This window comes from Carya illinoinensis, chromosome 1 (genome assembly GCF_018687715.1).
Source record: "Carya illinoinensis cultivar Pawnee chromosome 1, C.illinoinensisPawnee_v1, whole genome shotgun sequence".
NCBI lineage: Eukaryota > Viridiplantae > Streptophyta > Magnoliopsida > Fagales > Juglandaceae > Carya > Carya illinoinensis.
Window position 1 is genome coordinate 16,424,697 of NC_056752.1, and position 14,450 is coordinate 16,439,146.

Sequence of the window (14,450 nt, forward strand, 5' to 3'; positions counted from 1 at the left end):
CAGGAGCAGTAGTAGCCCTACAATTCAGCTGACTACAACCTAACTTCAACAAATGACAAGAAAGACCCCCTACCATCCAGAGAGCACTAATTAATATATCTGGATATGAACAATATTCCACCCAAGGATGTTAGAATGCAATCCCATGATAGCTGACAAATGTATACTTGGAGCAAATATAGGTTTTTATCCAACAATGCATGTTTAAATGTGTATATTGACACCAAATACAAGATTTCCCAATCCCTACAATTCAGGTTATGGCACATTGTTATCAATTACCACTGGTATCCAAAATAAAAAGACATTAACAACAACCTGATCATTGTAGATGGAATTTTCGTATGGAATGTATGGTCGATATAGTGGAGAAGAATCTATTGATTGTATGTGTAAATGCCAAGTCCTAACCTATCATATTGAAATCCCATATTGAGGTGCTAATAAAAGAAAATTTTCATGCACAACTCATTGGATAGCATGAAAATTCCTACAAACAGAAGTTAAACTATACTTATCTTTCCCTATTTTCAACAGTTACCTGCCGAGTTAGTAATCCCTAATATCCCCTATGGTCATTTACTAGTGAAAAATATCCTTCATTAATGCCTAATTCTAAAAAATATCCTTCATTAATGCCTAATTCTAAGTCCATTAAACAAAACAGGGCAACAAAACCGAGTTGCTATAATTTAGCTGCAAGGATCATATGTCCACATGTTTATACAATATGGTATCCTATGAATTCAAAACCCATATTATCAACATCATGGGAAAATCTTAGATATGGCCTAAATTATCTATTCTATATTTCTATGTCCAATGATTTTGCATTACAGCTCCAATATGGAATTGTTTGCAACCAATCCTAACCAAAGTTGAAATAACATTATACTATCAATTATGGCAAAATTTAACTTGCCGTACAACTCTAGTGAGTGACCTAGGGAGTTACAGTGCACGTGAAAGACTAAGGAATTTTGATTACCATGTGGATTCCTCATGGTAATTCGAAATAAAACTGCTCTTAAGTAAATGAATTTTTTATCTTTTGCTCTAACTATTTCAATGTTAAAATATATATAGCCCAAATCTTGATATTGCAGATATAATCATCTGATATGGGTTACAATATTTCACAATTTGTTGGAACTAGACATATGAAGGTGGTTAATTGACTAAATACAGATAATTAACATCATTCTCACTCATCATGGTCTCCACCTAATTACCTATTTCAACCCACTAGTCATTTCCTAAGCAGATATATTTTAAACAAACATGTACAATGAATGCTTATAATCAAATTGTTATGGACTACCCTGAGGAGCATATAACAACATCATGGATTCTAAAATCAAGTTAATTAAATTTAATAAACCAAGAAAGTCAGAAAATATAAGCTACCATCACACGATCTGGGACTTGTCCAATTAAGTTATGTAGGTCACTTTGCTTGGTGGTTGCCATTTCATTATACTTCCATGACTTTCCAAGAATGCCTTCCATCACTGAAAATCAAACCTTGCTGGAACCCTTATATGCAGATCCATTAATGCTTCACTGGTGTTTCCCTGTAGGGAAAAAAATAAAGATTAGCAATTTGTACCCATTCAGGTAACAAATATCCAGAGCTTTACAAACACTACTTCATAGTTGTAATGAAATTGGATACTCACTCATTCAGCAGCAAACCATCACCTGATGCATAGACCACCAAACATCTAGTACCCATTCCCATATTAAACTAGTTTATGGAATTTCCAAAACAAAAACTGTGTCCACTTACATGGAACACCTCCCATCCTTTTTTCTCAAAACATGACCCCCAACCTTTCCCCACGGTTGATCAAAACATATACATTATAATTGTTTCCATTTCTAATAGGGGAAACAAAAACTAGTTATATCCCCATGACCTTCTTCAAAAAACCTTTACAATATATTTCAGATGTTATGCATCTCCTTGAGTCTCTTGTTGAGACTCCTTGCTTGACCCCAAATGTGATCATATGGCCATGATTTGTTTGTCATGCTCAGAAAACTGTTTTCGCAGCTCAGCCATATCACCCAAAAGTGCTTCTAGTTTACTCTTATAGAAGTCAGCAGATTCCTTGTTCCTTTCATTCTCCTCAGCTATATGTTTGAATGCCTTGTTCTTTTTCAGGAACCGGGAGGGCTCAGGTATGACAAAGTGGCCCAGCCTTAGTGTGTAGCCAGATTTGAACCCCAACACCTCTTTGAAAACATCACCATTGTTGTCATCAACATCCTCTTTAGTTTCTTTCTCACCCAACCTCTCAAGCATCAGATTCTGAAAGGTTATACAATAACACCATAAATGTAAATTTAAAATCAGCCATGCATAGTCCATTATATAATTAGAAATCAGAATACGATTAGGGTAACTCACATAATTGTGTTCACTTGCTGCATTGATGAATTTTCCCTTCTTATTGGACCAGTGTGTTTCTTTGTAAAACTCTATCATATTACGTGCCTCCTCACCCTTCAAATAAACATCTTGTTAATTAAGCCTCAATCCCTTTTATCAAAACACATAACACTCACTTTATTAATGACACAGCTAGCTTACCCTCTCTTCCATAAGCCTAACAAAATATTTCCTCCCACTTGTATGTTTAACCTTCTGTTTTTTCCTGTTATTACTGTTCCTATGAGATTGCTCCTAAAATATGACAAGCAATAAATATTGTCATGCACTTAGACTTATGTACTCAATCTCCTGAAAGTGTATTTATGTATAAATATGTATATATTTGTAGATGGATGAAAAAACAGCAAGGTATTAACTCACATTGCAACTTCTTATAACACTAGAATCTCTTACCTTGAATTTGGGGCTGGCCCACATTTGACATAGCCACTCCCATACATGTGGCTCCATCCATTCCTTCCGACTAGCTAATTTCTCCTTATGCAAAGCAAATTTCTTGTAGTGCTTGTGTAATTCATAGTGGTAAGCGTTGTACCTATCAACTAGTGTGTTTACTACAGCTTCGCGATGATTGTCTCTACTCCAATCCAACACGAAGTCAGCCTGTATAGACATAGTGACTATATCACATTCTTCTTGTCATTCAAAAACTGATATCACATGATTCATAAATAACAACATAAACCATAAAATATTAAACCCCTACTCTAACACGATTGATGAGCTCGTGCTTCTCCCTGTCATCTATCACACTCCAACTTGCATGTCTAATATCCGCATGTACTCTTATAATCCAGCTCACCCCACTAGTGAATATTGTGGCATTTTTGCATGATGGGCCTCTATGCCCATCCTTTATATTTAATGGGATCTTACTCATCTTTCGTAACCTCTCAAACATAGTACCCTTAGCAGGCCCTTTGCCTTTTTTTTTTCTTTTTCTTTTTTATGGGTGGCACTGTAACTGTGAATAACATAAAACACCCAGTTAACACGTTAGCTGATTCACTACCAAATAAACACGAGAAAGTATAGATACATGTTATGATAACAGGTTGATACTATACTGACAAACTTGTGTTGTTGGCCCCCTCATTTCTATCATGCTGTACATCGTGTTGAGACTCTTCTATGCCCACTGCTGGTAGTGCTTCCTGTGAGGCATCAACATAAGTATCCTCCTCATCTCTTAGGCTCCTCATCGGAGGCTCCAAATCTGGAACTTCTACGCCCACTGCTGGTACTGCTTTAGTTGATGCATTAATTATGGGATTGACGAAATCTCTTAGGCTCCTTGTTGGAGGCACCAATTTTGAAACTTCATCACTAGGGCTCGATACTATGAGCAGACGTTAGGGTCTAATTCTTCCTCTCTCGCCTCTTTTTCCAGATATCACCATTAATATCTACAATGTTTATTTCAATAAGTACAATATTTGACCGAACATGTTTTCTTTGAACATGTTCAAATAACAATATTTATCCCCACTATGAGGAGTTGTTACTTTTTCCTCACTTTATTTATTCGGATAATGAAGCCACCATTAATTGTTCTAAATAAATAAGGATGTTTGAAAGTGCCTGAAAATCTGGCATCAATTCCTCAGGTTACAAAATAGAAATCATTGGTAGTTGACCTTTTTTTTTTAAATGTGAAAAGCTATTCAACTTTTCACAGAAAATGCAACATAAAGAAAAATATTTTCCCTTTTGTGTTTCCGTAACACAATGTCAGACATCTATTCAGGATAATTTTTAGGATGACATAATCTAACCCTTGCCCAGTAGAAATCCGATGGAACTGCATTTCTACCCCTTTTCACATGACAAATATACTGAACACATTGGACGCAGTTGGAAGATAAAAGAAAGATACACCCTATACCATAAACAGGTCAGTTTATCACTCAACTTCATGGATTATACCAGGAAGTTCAAACTATTTCAACTGGAGTTAGGTAGTTCTGGGTCTCCTTTTAAAATCAGAGGACTTCTCACATTTAAGCAGGGTGAAAACTTTACTTTCTCGTCCAAAGTACCCATTATTTCACAAAAAAACCCAAAGCTTTTTCAATAAGGTTTAGCTCTAAACACCTTGTACCCTAGCGGGTATGCAGCTACCCTGAATGGCTTCACTATACTCAGCAACATGCCTGACAAAAATTCTCTGAGTTAACCACTAGGTCTGCATCTGACAACCACCCAAGAAAACATGTTTTCCACTATGTTCTTCTAATTATTCCTTATATGCAAATCCATATATGAATTTACCAAACTCAATATCAGTCAAAGTTCCTACAATATATGAAAAGCGCATTGTATGAAATCAACTTTCAAATCAACCTGAAAGCTATATTCTTCTTGAAAAAGAAGCATATTTTTCTGAACAATATATGTTCTGCAGAAAAACCATCAAGCAAAAATTCTATGCTTAGTGGAAAGTAAGGATGTGATTGTGGGGGTGAAAATAGGGTTTACCTTTTCTTGCCTCTGTTGGTTAGTTTGGCAGCGAAGAGGAAGAGTTGTGTGATGAGAGCAAGGTTTTCTTTCGGATCCCTCGCTTCAGTGAGTACTTATCCTTGCTTATGCAGGGTGTAAACCATTTCTCATTGCTTATATTTCAGGACCCACTGGAACCCAGAGCACCTCACCACTTTTCTGCCCTTAGGTACCCGGCCACAAATCTATGATGAAAATCCAGCTTCTGTCACTTCATCCTCAAAGACTGACACGAGCTCACATGTATTCCAAAGTTAAAATCCCGCCAGCTACTGTAAAATTTTAGTTTCCCGCATATGGACTTACAGCCTAGCCATGTGTCTAATTATATATTTGTTGTTAAGTGTTATTTCAGGCAGCAAATGTATTTGACAATGGGCTGCCCAGCAAAATGTGGTGTATATTAAAATGTACTAGGTTAGTATTTATGTGGGGTTTAATAATGAATCAGCCATCAATGATACACATTTTAATATTTAAGGCTGCAAGCAACATGCTTTATACAACTAAACACCTTTTTTAACTTGATAATATGACTTTGACATATCATTTCGTGGAGTACCTTGTCCAATTGTTATTGTTGTGTCCATACAATTTGGACAGCAGGGATAAATCTAATAAATATTGGTGGGCCCCAGATGGCATAATCATTTATATAAAACAAGATTTGGACACCACTTTCCTACCTAGATTAAATTATATATACCCCTGCTGAGATGCAATGGCATTCAAGTCCAGGCTTGTCTTTTTGGACACCACTTATCTAACAGTCCAAAAAATTATTTATCGTGGGACCCATTGGCATACAAGGTAAGGCTTAGTTTGTGTTTTGGACACCACTTGTCTAAGATGTTAAAAAATAAATAAAGTGGGACTCAATGGCATATAAGGTAAGGCACTCCTATTTTGATAAACCACTTTGGTAACATGTTAAAATATCTCATTATCAATGTATTCAACTATAAGACATACACGCATAGTTATGATAATGCTTGTTTAGTCATTCCGTACATGTTATATTTGTCATGTTAGACGGTTATCACAGTCTACTCTGACAATATCAATAGTGCAAGGCTAATATTTCTCTTATTGTTGACCTTTTCTATTGACGTTTAAACTACTACACACTGTAATGACATATTTCTTGCTGTTGACATTGGCAATTTCCACGTTTAGGCGTGGTATATAATTAGTGGTTTAGTCTAGCTGAAAGATAATATGGGGAAATAATTTTGGACGTACCACTTGTATGTCCCATGGAATTGATGAATGGGATATGTAGCTTTGATAAATTGCTAAGGTAGCAATTTTGACATTTTATTTGAACGATGAGTCCAGCAAAACTATAATGGCACCTGTTGTTGGGTGTTATAAACAACATGTGTTAACATAATACCATCATCATTGCCACTGCATTGGAATTGTTTCAATGTAATTTAGATAATCGTAGTTCACATGACGTAAGTCAGCCACTTATCCATTTAAAGCCTCTTACTATTATTGGTTTATGCCTAATTTTAACGTATACATTCCAATGCCCTTTTAGCTTGATTTATTAGTGCAAAATATTCTAAATTTAAATTTTCAGATTTATGCCTTTTTTTCAACATGTCCGATACATCGCCCATCTAGCTCGATGTAAAATTATGTTATTGGATTCTATAACATCCAGGATAGTCCAATATTTTTTTAACATGTTTATTTCATGATCTTTTAACAACCTTCCATCAGTCCAAAATATTAGGCTTTGCATTGGTGCAGGCCTTTTTTTAACATGTCCATTTCATGTCATTAACATACTGCTACTATCATAGCAGTATATTGGTGATTGTCTTTGTTTACCTTATCCCCCTTTCATGCCCTTTTAGCTCAGTTTAATTGTACAAAACTAATCTAATTTTTTTTTTTAACATGTCCATTTCATGCCATTAACATACTGCTACTATCATAGTAGTATATGATAGTAGTCTTTGTTTACCTTATTCCCCTTTCATGCCCTTTTAGCTGAGTTTAATTGTACAAAACTAATCTAAAATTTTTTTAATGCTCAAACTTATATTTTCAGCCAAATGTTACACACTCTGCTTGCTATACGTTTGTTCACACCATTTAAATTTTGCTAATTGATTTTCTACTTCGCCATATATTTGGTTGAATGCTATGACAATGGTGGTCAACAACTTCCACCATTGGCTGCATCTTTCCCACGTACATTGCATTGAGGTCGTCTTTTATGCTGCATGCAGTCTCTAATATTCTTCTAATTATTTCTTGACTGCTAAGACAATGCCTGCTTTAGCTAAACGATGCCTTGTATATAACAGGTTTCCCATACATGCTATATCCATTATTTCAATGAAATCTGTTGGTAACTGTAATGACATTGTTCATGTCTAAAAATGGTGGAGACAGTGAGTAATTTAAATTGAAGGCAACGTGCATTCCAACATCACTGAGGCTTTTTCTGAAACCTCAACCAACTCTGCTCCAGCACAAACCACTACTCTATTAGGCTTCTGTGTAATATTTATATGAACTATTCGATGTCATTGAGTAAGATGGGACAACAAATTCCAGATTAAAGAACATTTGTTGTCAGCACCAGATGATTCCTTATTGGATTCATCAGTCCAACTGTATAGAAATGATGGACAATTTATAAGGGAGTGACTGATCAATAAACTGATATCCAGATTTGATGCATGTACCAGATTAATATGATAAAAAATAACATTGATCTGGAACATATTATGCATCCATCTATATTTCATAACCAACACAAATAAATAAAAGTGCAGTATTCAGTGTGACCTTTCATGCCAGTACTTTTTCTAGTGAATTGAAGTTGGTTTTCCAATCCCTTCACAAGAATATGTTCTAGATGTAGCTAATTTTCTACCCATATTAGTTTCAAAGCACCAGAATATGATGTCAGACCATTCCGCCAGTGGGCTGCTTATATCTTAATGTAGATGGAGATAAGAGGCAGAGGATCGGGCATTGGATGAACTTTTCTATTTACTGAGGGGCTTACAGCTTAGTGTCTATTTTGGACTCTTCTTTTTGTTCTTGAAAGTGAATGTATGGTCATGGTTAAAGCATTTAAATAAGATCAAGATTCAATGCTATGACAACAGGCAATTGGAAGAAAATTATTTTCAAGCATAGCAAGGAACTTCATAGGCATTTTATATTCCAAACATCATGTCTAGTATAACAAGCAACATTCATCATATACCAAATGAGGAAACTAATCCTCTGATTCCCAAAGTTTCCTCATTGCAAGCCAAAGTAGAGAAAGCATACAGGCTGGACCACTTTTTCATCTATCTTATGCTTCACACGGGCATACATTAAGTGTGTATATGATCTTGGAATTGACAAAGTCACGTGCTGTCTGCAAATGGAGGAAATTAACATCCAAGTCAGGCACCAATAAAAATCCTCACGTAATATATACCTTCATGATGGTACATGATAGTACTATAATAGAAACACAAAAAGCATGTGTGTCAAACATCCACTTCTCCTAATTTGCATGTATTCATGAAAACAACAATGAAAGCATTTAATGCCATTTCAATAGCTATGTAGAAGTGATTAACATAAAGCTCAATTAATTAGAGACTACATGCATTAATTAAAAGGAGATGATAAGCCATCATCGCAAAATGCAGGGCAATGGAATTGAGGTTTTCAATCAGTACCATCGCAATCCACAACAGGCATGTTCTCCATCCTAAATTGCCAGTTAAGGTCTTCATCATCAACACAATCCTCATCGTTAGTTTATCTACACAATTGTTTAGGTGACATGGTTGACGGATCAACCGGCAAGTTGTCTGAATCTCCTTGGGTCAGTGGATTGAGTGTCTCCGGGCTAGTTTCATTAATAGAACCATAATTCCTAACATCAGTCTCACTCTCATCTTCTGTTTCAAGAGTGTTGGACTCATCATCGTCATTATTAGCATCATCATGCAAGTCCGAGGTCTTGTGGCGAATATTGTAAACATTCCTATTGGTTATCTTGTGTACCACGTGCCAACTTCCCCCCCAATTTGGGTCCTTGATGTAAAATACTTACAACGTTTGGCATGCGAGGGCCAAAGGCCCATCTTTATACCATTGCCTAGAAGTATTAACACTCTTGAAGTGGTCCCCAACATGTATCCCCCTTCTTCTATCACCAATGTCCCACCAATCACATTTAAACAAGAAACACTTACGCCACCCCATATAGCGTAATTCTATGATGTCTTGCAACATACCGTAGAAGTCAACAGGCAATCCTTGATGGTTGCCATGAACAACAACCCCACTGTTTTGGGTGCGGCGATGCCCTTCAAGCTCCTTTGTGTGAAATCGAATTCCATTCATTATACAACCGGCATATCTCGCGAACAATGGATCTGGACCACATGCTAATACAAATATGTCATCGGTCATCGCGGGGGGAGTCATTGCATGCAACTCAGCAATCTAACATGGATATTTGACATGTCATAAAAGTAATATAGAAAGTCTCACACAACTCTATCAAGGAAAATGTTTTGTAAATGAAAAAGAGAATGACATACACATGTTCTGAACCACGTTGGGAATTGAATTTGGTGCCTATGCTCAAAGTTACTTGGGTCCTCTTCTTGCATCTTGTTACGGTGGTCCTTACAAAGAATAAATGCTTTAATAACGTATCCACCTAGAAATACACAAAATAGAATGCTGAACATGCTTTATAAGGGTGTACTTACTCCAAATAGTCTTCAATCTCCGGGCAATTATTAAGGACGTACCACGTGGCCTTGGGCAACAGAGCTTCATCTAATTTTGCCATATGGGCTGCCCCTAGAGGGTGAACCTTTTGGGATAAAACCGATAAACTTGGCTCTAGGGAGCTCTGTCCAACTGTGTCAATGTTCCGTTCCTCTCGGTTATGTCTAGTCTCGATATCATTAAGGTACATAAAGCAAAATGTTAGGCACTCCACATGCAAATATGCCTCTGCAATTGAACCTTTTGGATGGGCTCTATTGCGGACATACCGTTTGAACTTCCCCATATACCTCTTGGAAGGGTACATCCACCTGTATTGGACAAGTCCTGCTAGAAAAGCCTCATCTGGTAGATGAATAGCAAGGTGCACCATGATATCGAAAAATGCAGGTGGGAATATCATTTCCAGTTTGCAAAGAATGATGGAAATATTAGCTTGAAGTCGTTTCAACACTATTATGTCTAGTGTTCGACCACATAATTCTTTGAAAAATGAACACAACTCTTTTAAACATTGACGCACATCGGGTCGTAGGTACCCACCAATAACAACCGGCAACAAATATTGCATCAAGATATGACAATCATGACTTTTCATACCCATGATTTTTCATTCAGTAACGTTGACACACAGGGCAATATTCGAGGCAAAGCCGTCAGGAAATTTAACTTCTGACAAGCGTGCACAAAAACTCATTCTCTCATTTATGTTTAACATATAACAACCAAGACTTACAGAAGTTTGATTACCATGATGATGTAAATGTAATTATTTCTTTAGTCCAAGATCTTCCAAATCCCTATGCACAGTAGCGGTGTCCTTACTTTTGCCTTCAATATTCATCAAGGTTCCCAAAACGTTATCACAAATATTTTTCTCAATATACATGACGTCCAAGTTATGTCTCAATCCCAAGTCTAACCAGTACGGTAGGTCAAAGAAGATACTTTTTTTGTCCAATTAAGTTCATTGGGCGTACGTTTCCTCTTCTTTAATAATTTACCAAACTGCACATTTGAGACCTCATGTAATTGCTTCATTAAAGCTTGTCCCTCCACAATTTTCGGTTTGAGACGGTGTTCCTCCTTACCATTAAAAGCTGACTTTTTCCTTCTCCAACTATGAGCTAGCACCAACCACCGACAATGGCCATGCACAAGCCACAGTGAATCTGTTTCTAAGTTACATGTAGGGCATGCCAACTTACCCTTCGTGCTCCAACCTGAAAGATTTGCATATGCAGGAAAGTCATTGACGGTCCAAAGTAACGCTGCCCTCAATTGAAAATATTCTCGTTTGTATGCATCATATGTATGAATTCTCTCTACCCATAATTCTGTCAACTCATCTATTAGGGGACGCAAGAACACGTCAATATCATTTCCCAGTGCTTTTGGTCCAGGGATTAATAATGACATCATCAAGTATGGATCTTTCATGCATAACCAAGGTGACAAGTTGTACAGCACAAGTAGCACTGGCCAAATGCTGTACGGTTTGCTCATATTATTAAATGGGTTGAACCCATCACTCGCTAGATCAAGTCTGACATTACGAGGATATTGAGCAAACCAAGGATGTTTGTTATCAAAATCTTTCCATACGCTAGAATTAGCTGGATGTCTCATGAAGTTGGGGTCGTCAACACACTCTTCTACATGCCATCTCATGGATTGGGCAGTCTTTTTTGACATAAACAGCCTTTGCAACCGTAGCTTCAAAGGGAAATATCGGAGGACTTTCTGGGGTATCCTCTGTTAGTTAGTTGTACTTAAGGCCCACTTAGATGCATTACATTTAGGGCACTCGTCTTCATTAGCATGATCCTTCCAAAACAAGGCACAATCATTTTGGCATACATGTATCTTTGTGTAACTAAATCCCAAACCCTGCTGTAAGCAGCGAGCGTCGTGGTATGAGGTGGGGAATAGTGCTTGAGGAAATGCTGCTTGCAACAACTTTATAACCATGTCAAAAGACTTCACAGTCCAACCACCAACTGTCTTTATGTGAAGCAACTTCACTATGAATGATAGTTTTGAAAAGTTTGTGCAGTTTGGATAAAGTGGCTTTCGTGCAATTTTTAGCAACTTGTCGAAGTTATCCAGTATCGGAGCATCAGAGGTGTGTCGTGAAGGCCCATCGTCTATGGAAAATTCTGTTCTACCAAAATTATCCATAAAGGATCCCACATGGATGTCATCTAACATCTCATCTACATCAACAATGTAGTCATTGTAGTTATAGGAATCAGGAACTTCTTCATCCGAAAATGCGGCATCATTATCTGTTTCCTCCTCGTCGTGGAATATCCATGCCATATAAGATGTATCAATACATACAATGAACAAGTGATCCTGAACCAATGAAATGGGATGGAAAGTTCGATTTTGACATCTCTTACATGGACACCTAATGCAGTCTCTACCCGGTGCATGGGCCTTTGCCAGCTTTATGAATTGTTTAACGCCTTCAGCATATTCGTTGGAATGCAATCTATCTTCAATATGCATCAAAGCCTTATCCATCTTTATGTGTGACAAGGAATGGTACAAGTTAACAAGGATATGAGAAAATTCTGGTTAGACTATGACGGTTAATGAAAGTTTGTAAAGGTTTATCACGAAACTAGTTGAAGGAAAGCCCCAACCAGCATGCGAAGGTAAAGTGAAAGTTTCATTGGAGTGTTATGATCGAGAGCATTGTATGGATTTATAACTGTTAGTACATGATATTGAAGGGGGGCGCCAAAATTTATAGGTGAACATTGTTGACATTTCCTACGGTTGTTACTAAAGGTGGTGTCATTCAACTTGGTAAGTAGTGTAAAATATTTGGACACCACCAACTTTTTATGGATGATATGCCCTACTCTCTAGATCCGTCTATACATCCAATATAGTGAATTGAACATGCTTTAAATTGATCCTTATTGTAATGAAGAAGAAAGAATGTTGTCAATGAATACAACATTCCTACCTACTTAAATATAATTACCATACACCACATGTTCCAATAAGTACATATATATATATATATACATAAATATATGTATATGTATGAGCACCATACAAAATTAAGAGTATATCTATGAATAACACCTAGAAAATAAGAAAATTTGAAAAATTTTGTAATATACATCTAAGATGCTCATGGCCTATATAGATGCAAGGTATTAATAGTTTCATCTGCTTTGGGAACCAGATTTATTAATTATAGAGTTCAGTTAGGAAGATTGGTTTTTGTTGCATGTAAATGCCAAGTCCCAAACTAAACCATAAAGTTGCTATAATTTATGGGTAGATATGTAAGGATATTTTTTCTCTGTTTTCACATGGGCAAGGAGAGCAAGTCCATGATAACCTGCGTGAATGTGGGTTTGGAAAAGAGGGTCCCATGCATATATTTCAGGATTGCAACTGCCATGGAAGTAGATAGGCTTCAAATCTTCCGACCAAAAGTTTACAGTTTCAAGGCCAAATGTTCTAAGTAAAATGAAAATTTTCTATGAGTGCAAATGCATTATGCACACTATATATGGCTCTGCTTGCTGGAAAATCTTAGCAAGAAAGACCTTATTTGGCTTGTATTAAATTAAAATCAGTTCATATACCTACACATCAGTTGACATAACTGTCCAATATAACCCACATAAAGACCTTATTTGGCCTGTATCATAATGTAGCCAATTATTCATGCTTGCAATAGGGTGTAGATTTGTAGAAGCAACAAGGCGACCAATCCATTTAACCTAATCCGATGTACTCTATTACTTTGCAATAGCAACATAAACCACAGTCCAATATGCATGGAAAGACATTTAAAAGTAAAATTGGGACAATGTGAAATCTAGAAACTCTAATGTCAATGAAGGTGAACTTGCTACAGAAAATTCTCTAAAAATTCTACAGATCCTGAGTCAAGATCCAATGGAATTCCCATTGGAGCCATATTGAAGCCCTCGAATGGGTAGCATGCTTTAGGTGGCATCTCAAAAGCTGTTATAGCATTCTGAAAAGCGCAAAAGAAAAATCTAGTTGAAAGATATATAAATTTCTGATTTCAGAGCTACTTATCTTTTATAATGGAGAGAAAAATATAAACATCTAAGAGTTTGGTGCTTGAAGGTTGATGGATAGCATGTGAAGTACATGCTATGCATCCAAAGTGCTCGGACTTCCAAAAAATCTAAAGACAACCATTTGTCATGGACTAATAATATGACGTATATATTGCTATCAACAAAAGTTTCATGACATGGTGTGTAGGTAACAAAATTTACCTACACACCATATACCATGATTCCCAATGCTATATCCAATCGGTCAAGATATGACATTATCCAACTTATATTTTACATGATCATTTCCACTGGAAAGTTTATACACATTTCCTATTATTTCTGATAAAGTATAAATATTTGCATATGGAATGATAAAATTTATATGGTTTAGTTTATGCATTGCAACATAGTCAAAAAAATATATATTCCAAAAGAAAAAAGAAAATATATGGCATAGACAAGACAACTCATCAATCATAGTGTGAAAACCTTGAAGCAAAGGTTTCCAATAAAGATACTAACCTTTGTGTTTAGCCAATAAAGCGGACGTGCTACAGCAACACCCTGTAAAGCCAAATCAGTTGTAATGATTTTAGCTTAATATCATGCGTTAAGTAAAAAATAAATCATCGGATGAATTACCAAATTTATCC